Here is a 9,199-nt window from a genome sequence, read left to right on the forward strand (position 1 = left end):
ATGGATGGCTTGGACCTTAACAGGATCCATCTCGATAGTAGAAGGGGAAAAGATGAACCCCAAAAATGAAACCTTCTGCACACCAAAGAGACATTTTGATCCCTTCACAAACAAAGAATTAGCACGCAGGACCTGAAAAACCGTTCTGACCTGCTTCACATGAGACTCCCAATCATCCGAGAAGATCAAAATGTCATCCAAGTACACAATCAGGAATTTATCCAGGTACTCTCGGAAGATGTCATGCATAAAGGACTGAAACACTGATGGAGCATTGGCAAGTCCGAATGGCATCACTAGATACTCAAAATGACCCTCGGGCGTATTAAATGCAGTTTTCCATTCATCGCCTCGCCTGATTCGCACCAGATTATACGCACCACGAAGATCTATCTTGGTGAACCAACTAGCCCCCTTAATCCGAGCAAACAAATCAGACAACAATGGCAAGGGGTACTGAAATTTAACCGTGATCTTATTTAGAAGGCTGTAATCTATACAAGGTCTCAGCGAACCATCCTTCTTGGCTACAAAAAAGAACCCCGCACCTAATGGCGACGACGACGGGCGAATATGCCCCTTCTCCAGGGATTCCTTCACATAACTGCGCATAGCTGCGTGCTCAGGCACGGATAAATTAAACAGTCAACCTTTTGGGAATTTACTACCAGGAATCAAATTGATAGCACAATCACAATCCCTATGCGGAGGTAGGGTATCAGACTTGGGCTCATCAAATACATCCCGGTAATCAGACAAGAACTCTGGGACCTCAGAAGGGGTGGATGACGAAATTGACAGAAATGGAACATCACCATGTACCCCCTGACAACCCCAGCTGGACACCGACATGGATTTCCAATCTAATACTGGATTATGGGCTTGTAGCCATGGCAACCCCAACACGACCACATCATGCAGATTATGCAATACCAGAAAGCGAATAACCTCCTGATGTGCAGGAGCCATGCACATGGTCAGCTGGGTCCAGTATTGAGGCTTATTCTTGGCCAAAGGCGTAGCATCAATTCCTCTCAAGGGAATAGGACACTGCAAGGGCTCCAAGAAAAACCCACAACGCTTAGCATATTCCAAGTCCATCAAATTCAGGGCAGCGCCTGAATCCACAAATGCCATGACAGAATACGATGACAAAGAGCAGATCAAGGTAACGGACAGAAGAAATGTTGACTGTACTGTACCAATGGTGGCAGACCTAGCGAACCGCTTAGTGCGCTTAGGACAATCAGAGATAGCATGAGTGGAATCACCACAGTAGAAACACAGCCCATTCCGACGTCTGTGTTCTTGCCGTTCAACTCTGGTCAAAGTCCTATCGCACTGCATAGGCTCATCGTACAGCAACCCAAGCGCCAGGAAAAACGCATCGATATTACTCAATGCAGGATCTCCTGACGCAAGAGAATACGCCCAGTCCTGAGGGTCGCCACGCAAAAAAGAAATGACGATCCTAACCTGTTGAACTGGGTCACCAGAGGAGCGAGGTTTCAAACACAGAAATAGTTTACAATTATTTTTGAAACTCAGAAATTTAGTTCTATCTCCAAAAAACAAATCTGGAATAGGAATTCTCGGTTCTAGCAAAGAATTCTGAACCACAAAATCTTGAATATTTTGAACTCTTGCCGTGAGCTGATCCACACATGAAGACAGACCTTTAATGTCCATTGCTACACCTGTGTCCTGAACCACCCAAATGTCTAGGGGAAAAAAAAGGCAAAACACAGTGCAAAGAAAAAAAAATGGTCTCAGAACTTCTTTTTTCCCTCTATTGAGAATCATTAGCACTTTTGGCTTCCTGTACTGTTATGAAAGGCAATTCAGTATCACAATGGACATAGCGGTCAGAGCACATACAGTAATCTGTCAATAACCCAAAATAATACAACAAGCTCTGAGACGTGGGAGCTCTGCAGACCGCAATCCCTAATCCTCTCCAAACAACACTAGAGGCAGCCGTGGATTGCGCCTAACTCTGCCTATGCAACTCGGCACAGCCTGAGAAACTAACTAGCCTGAAGACAGAAAATAAGCCTACCTTGCCTCAGAGAAACACCCCAAAGGAAAAGGCAGCCCCCTACATATAATGACTGTGAGTTAAGATGAAAAGACAAACGTAGGGATGAAATAGATTCAGCAAAGTGAGGCCCGACTTTCTTAACAGAGCGAGGATAGGAAAGATAACTTTGCGGTCTACACAAAACCCTAAAGAAAACCACGCAAATGGGGCAAAAAGACCCTCCGTACCGAACTAACGGCACGGAGGTACACCCTTTGCGTCCCAGAGCTTCCAGCAAAACAATTAGACAAGCTGGACAGAAAAAATAGCAAACAAATAGCAAAGAAGAACTTAGCTATGCAGAGCAGCAGGCCACAGGAATGATCCAGGGAAAAACAAGTCCAACACTGGAACATTGACAGGAAGCCAGGATCAAAGCATTAGGTGGAGTTAAGTAGAGAAGCACCTAACGACCTCACCAGATCACCTGAGGGAGGAAACTCAGAAGCCGCAGTACCACTTTCCTCCACAAACGGAAGCTCCCAGAGAGAATCAGCCGAAGTACCACTCGTGACCACAGGAGGGAGCTCTGCCACAGAATTCACAACACCCTGTATTAAATATAAATATATATATATATATGTCTCACTGACACATATATATATATATATACCTATACTATGTGTAGACATTTATTTTATCTATTCTATTCTAACCTGTCAGTGTGATTTTACTGTACAACGCACTGAATTACCGGCTTTTCTATAGTACACCGGTGCGTATTTCTCGCAAGGCCGACATGTGGTCCATGTCTAATCCGTATTTTTCTCGCCCCCATAGTTTTGCATTGGCGGATTTTTGTCGGAATACGCTGACAATCGCAGCATACTGCAAATTTCTCAGCCTGTAAAATACGGACGAGAAACATACGGCTGATGGAAGCTGCCCCATAGAGAAACATTGGTCTGAGTGCAATGTGTTGTTTTTGTGCCTCTCATACGTCCGTATTTCTCTCTAGTGTGACCCCGGCCTAATTCTGATAAATCCACAGCATTACACACTGAGAAGATTTTTCTGTTTGTAACTTCAGCCTAAACAAAGGTCCCTTCTGTGGTAACACTACACAAACAGATGCCACATTTTAGTCTAACAAATCAGTCTTCAAGAACACTGAATAAATATTCTACACACATTAGCCATTAGAAGACTACAGCTCCCGTTAGCGTCAATCTTTCATTTGGTTTTGCTATGTAATCTGAGAGCAACATGACGTAGGGATAGAGATGACGATTCCAGAGAGGTTGTTTGCTCTTGTTTTCGTAAATTCATTTCATCAGCAAGAGATAATTACTAGATGACTACTGACCACGCCCCTACCACTGATTGGCAGCTTTATGCCTATGCACACAGTGTACATCGAAAGCTGCCAATGCGTGATGTGGGCGGGGTTATACAGACCTCAGCATCAAAGAACAGGTAAATCTGCAGAAGATGAAACAGTTTTTAAAGAATTGTGCCAAATGACACACACACAGGCTCAAAGAGCTCCACATAGACTGCAAACATGTCCACTTCCTCTAAGGCCTGTCCCACACGTCCAGATAATTCCAGTACCGGAAAAATCAGTACCGGAATTATCCGTGTCGTGTGTCCGTTTGCTCACGTGGCACATCAGTGTGGCACACGTGCGGCATCCGTGTGCCGCCCGTGTACCGACTGGGTACCACACGCACCGTGCAGGAGACAGCGCTACAGTTAAGCGCTGTCCCCTGCATCTGGTGCTGAAGCCGCCATTCATTTCTTCTCTCCGCTTCGCGTTCGCTGGAGAGAAGATATGAAAAATCTTTTTTTTTTGTTTTTTTTTGGTGTTTAAAAAAAGATCCCTGTCCCCAACCCCCTCCCACCCCCTGTGCGCCCCCCCGCTGTTAATAAAATACTTACCCGGCTCCCTCGCTGCTTCCTCTCAGCGTCGCAGCAATTCCTGTATGATCGGTCACGTGGTGCCGCACATTACAGTGATGAATATGCGGCTCCACCTCCCATAGGGGTGGAGCCGCATATTCATCACTGTAATAAGCGGCACCACGTGACCGCTCATACAGGAAGAGCTGCGACGCTGAGAGGATGCGCCGAGGGAGCTGGGTAAGTATTTTAATGCCAGCGGGCGGGCGCACAGGAGGAGGGAGGGGGGAGATTACCGGGAACTTTATTTACACCGCAAAAAAAGTTTTAAAAAAACCCTGATTTTTCTTTCCTTCGCGCCAGTGAACGCTGCTGGAGAGAAGAAATGAATTCTGGATTCAGCACCCAAAGCAGGGGACCGCGCTTAACTGTAGAGCTGTCTCCTGCACGGTGCGTGTGGTACCCAGTCGGCACACGGACGGCACATGGCTGCCGCACGTGTGCCACACTGATGTGCCACGTGAGCACACGGACACGGATAACTCCGGTACCGATTTTTCCGGTACCGGAATTATCTTGACGTGTGGGACATGCCTAAAATGAATGTGTCTCTGCAGATATCAGTGAGTTTTCCCAGACCGTGTGTCCGTGTGCAAAACACGGAGACATGTCAGTGTTCGTGAAAGAACACGAATCACATGGACCCATTAAAGTCAATGGGTCCGTGTAAACACGTACCGCACACGGATGCTGTCCGTGTGCCATCCGTGTGCTGTCCGCGTGCGTTTTTCCTGTCATAAGGTAAAAATTGTAAAAATTTTTGCAATACACGGACACGGACACACGTACAGCAAACGGACAGCACACGTACAGCACACGGAATATAAAAAAGTACTCACGGACATCACACGGATCCCACACGGATGGCCTACGTGAGCACATGGACACGGATAACTCCAGTACCGTTTTCTCCGGTACCGGAATTATCTGGACGTGTGAGATTGGCCTAATAAAGTAATTGTAATGGGGAAAAGTGTGTTTTTGCGTCTTAATTTATTTTTAACTATATATATATATATATATATATATATATACATATATATATATATATATATACAGTGCCTACAAGTAGTATTCAACCCCCTGCAGATTTAGCAGGTTTACACATTTGGAATTAACTTGGCATTGTGACATTTGGACTGGAAGTGTGAAATGCACTGCAGCAAAAAAGAATGTTATTTCTTTGTTTATTTATTTTTTTAAATTGTGAAAAGTCTTTTCAGAGGGTCATTTATTATTCAACCCCTCAACACACCAGAATTCTGTTTGGTTCCCCTAAAGTATTAAGAAGTAGTTCAGGCACAAAGAACAATGAGCTTCACATGTTTGGATTAATTATCTCTTTTTCCAGCCTTTTCTGACTATTTAAGACCCTCCCCAAACATGTGAACAGCACTCATACATGGTCAACATGGGAAAGACAAAGGAGCATTCCAAGGCCATCAGAGACAAGATCGTGGAGGGTCACAAGGCTGGCAAGGGGTACAAAACCCTTTCCAAGGAGTTGGGCCTACCTGTCTCCACTGTTGGGAGCATCATCCGGAAGTGGAAGGCTTATGGAACTACTGTTAGCCTTCCACGGCCTGGACAGCCTTTGAAAGTTTCCTCCCGTGCCGAGGCCAGGCTTGTTCGAAGAGTCAAGGCTAACCCAAGGACAACAAGGAAGGAGCTCCAGGAAGATCTCATGGCAGTGGGGACATTGGTTTCAGTCAATACCATAAGTAACGTACTCCACCGCAATGATCTCCGTTCCAGACGAGCCCGTAAGGTACCTTTACTTTCAAAGCGTCATGTCAAGGCTCGTCTACAGTTTGCTCATGATCACTTGGAGGACTCTGAGACTGACTGGTTCAAGGTTCTCTGGTCTGATAAGACCAAGATCGAGATCTTTGGTGCCAACCACACACGTGACGTTTGGAGACTGGATGGCACTGCATACGACCCCAGGAATACCATCCCTACAGTCAAGCATGGTGGTGGCAGCAGCATGCTGTGGGGCTGTTTCTCAGCCAAGGGGCCTGGCCATCTGGTCCGCATCCATGGGAAGATGGATAGCACGGCCTACCTGGAGATTTTGGCCAAGAACCTCCGCTCCTCCGTCAAGGATCTTAAGATGGGTCGTCATTTCATCTTCCAACAAGACAACGACCCAAAGCACACAGCCAAGAAAACCAAGGCCTGGTTCAAGAGGCAAAAAATCAAGGTGTTGCAGTGGCCTAGTCAGTCTCCTGACCTTAACCCAATTGAAAACTTGTGGAAGGAGCTCAAGATTAAAGTCCACATGAGACACCCAAAGAACCTAGATAACTTGGAGAAGATCTGCATGGAGGAGTGGGCCAAGATAACTCCAGAGACCTGTGACAGCCTGATCAGGTCTTATAAAAGACGATTATTAGCTGTAATTGCAAACAAAGGTTATTCCACAAAATATTAAACCTAGGGGTTGAATAATAATTGACCCACACTTTTATGTTTAAAATTTATACAAATTTAACTGAGCAACAAAACTTTTTGGTTTGTAAGATTTATGCATCTGTTAATAAATCCTGCTCTTGTTTGAAGTTTGAAGGCTCTAACTTATTTGCATCTTATTAAACCTGCTAAATCTGCAGGGGGTTGAATACTACTTGTAGGCACTGTATATATATATATATATATCCCACACGTTTTCACATTAATTTAAAATCATAATTGCGGACTTAATTATATCATTGCTCAATAACGGATATAATAGAATGCAATGGAAAAACAATGATATTATGTCACTGGTGTGGCCTCAGAGGAATGCCAAGGTGCCACACCTGAAAGCTTTCATTAGCTTCCTATAAAAACCACAAGCACCTCCTTCCGTTTAAGGCCTCATTCACACGTCCATTTTGCACTTGCTGGTACATGAGAAAACAGATTTTCATCGGTGTATTGGATCACATTATCACCAGAGTTCGTATGCAAGGAAAAAAAATTCAGATCGAGGGACTGCCCCGCCGCCCGACACATCAGGGCTTTGTCCTGGCTTCTATTACTCACCCTCCGACGTCTTCATTGTTAAGTTGTAAAGCGCTGCGGGATATGTTGGCGCTATACAAATAAAAATTATTATTATTATTATTGCGCCGCAGCTTCTACTCGGGCGCGGGGCCACATCGCTCTGCACTGACTTAAATTATAATATTCAGACTTCTTCTCCTGTCCACAGCACATAATGAGGAATTCAGGAGAATTTGGTAATCTTGAGATGTTTTGCAGGCAGTGAACCCAGAAGCAGATCATACCTGTACATTGTATACAGCAGTGTATTTCTTTGTACTTGTATACTGAGGTGAAGAAAAAGTCAGATAATTTTGTTCCTTTTAGTGATGAGCGAATATACTTGTTACTCGAGATTTCTCGAGCACGCTCGGGTGTCCTCCGAGTATTTTTTAGTGCTCGGAGATTTAGTTTTTCTTGCCGCAGCTGAATGATTTACATCTGTTAGCCAGCATAAGTACATGTGGGGGTTGCCTGGTTGCTAGGGAATCCCCACATGTACTTATGCTGGCTAACAGATGTAAATCATTTAGCTGCGGCAATAAAAACTAAATCTCTGAGTACTTACAAATACTCGGAGGACACCCGAGCGTGCTCGAGAAATCTCGAGTAACAAGTATATTCGCTCATCACTAGTTCCTATAAAACTACTACAAGTCCTAAAAAGCAATCACAAAAATGTCATTTTCTCTTTTTGCTACTCTTCCCAGGTCTCAAACCCATAACCTTCAATATTACAGGCTAAAGCTACTGAGTCATAGGCTCTGGTGATGTCACTGGACGATTTTGTATACCTGATCTGTATTGCAGGCTTTGACTACACAGGCAGATTACATAGAGATACATCTGCACATAGCAGTGTATTTTTATGTCTTTGTATTCTAGAGGGAGAAAAAAAGATTTTTTTTCTTCCTATAAAATTACTAAAAAATAATAAAAAGCAATTACAATAATGTCAGTTTTAATTAGCCTTTTAAAAGAAAAAAATAAATAAATAGGCATCACAAATCTGTAAATAACAGATATATTTGGTGTCCCTGTAATCATAACGACCCACACAACACAGCGATTAGATTATTTATGGGAATCGGTAAATGGCATAAATAAATGGCATGATTGATATTTTTCTCTATTAAACCCATTAACAACGTAATAAAAATGTAACGCTGAGGCCACATTCATATGTAGCATAAATACTGTATTTTTTGTAATGTTTTTTAAATAGTACAGAAAAGATTTGATTCTGCAACAGTGTTTTTTTTTTCATTTTTTTCAGACAGTTGTCACTGGTCAATCCCTGACAAAATGAGGGTTTTTGAATATGTGCATGTAACATAGTAACATAGTAACATAGTTAGTAAGGCCGAAAAAAGACATTTGTCCATCCAGTTCAGCCTATATTCCATCATAATAAATACCCAGATCTACGTCCTTCTACAGAACCTAATAATTGTATGATACAATATTGTTCTGCTCCAGGAAGACATCCAGGCCTCTCTTGAACCCCTCGACTGAGTTCGCCATCACCACCTCCTCAGGCAAGCAATTCCAGATTCTCACTGCCCTAACAGTAAAGAATCCTCTTCTATGTTGGTGGAAAAACCTTCTCTCCTCCAGACGCAAAGAATGCCCCCTTGTGCCCGTCACCTTCCTTGGTATAAACAGATCCTCAGCGAGATATTTGTATTGTCCCCTTATATACTTATACATGGTTATTAGATCGCCCCTCAGTCGTCTTTTTTCTAGACTAAATAATCCTAATTTTGCTAATCTATCTGGGTATTGTAGTTCTCCCATCCCCTTTATTAATTTTGTTGCCCTCCTTTGTACTCTCTCTAGTTCCATTATATCCTTCCTGAGCACCGGTGCCCAAAACTGGACACAGTACTCCATGTGCGGTCTAACTAGGGATTTGTACAGAGGCAGTATAATGCTCTCATCATGTGTATCCAGACCTCTTTTAATGCACCCCATGATCCTGTTTGCCTTGGCAGCTGCTGCCTGGCACTGGCTGCTCCAGGTAAGTTTATCATTAACTAGGATCCCCAAGTCCTTCTCCCTGTCAGATTTACCCAGTGGTTTCCCGTTCAGTGTGTAATGGTGATATTGATTCCCTCTTCCCATGTGTATAACCTTACATTTATCATTATTAAACCTCATCTGCCACCTTTCAGCCCAAGTTTCCAACTT

This window comes from Ranitomeya imitator, chromosome 1 (genome assembly GCF_032444005.1).
Source record: "Ranitomeya imitator isolate aRanImi1 chromosome 1, aRanImi1.pri, whole genome shotgun sequence".
Classification (NCBI taxonomy): Eukaryota; Metazoa; Chordata; class Amphibia; order Anura; family Dendrobatidae; genus Ranitomeya; species Ranitomeya imitator.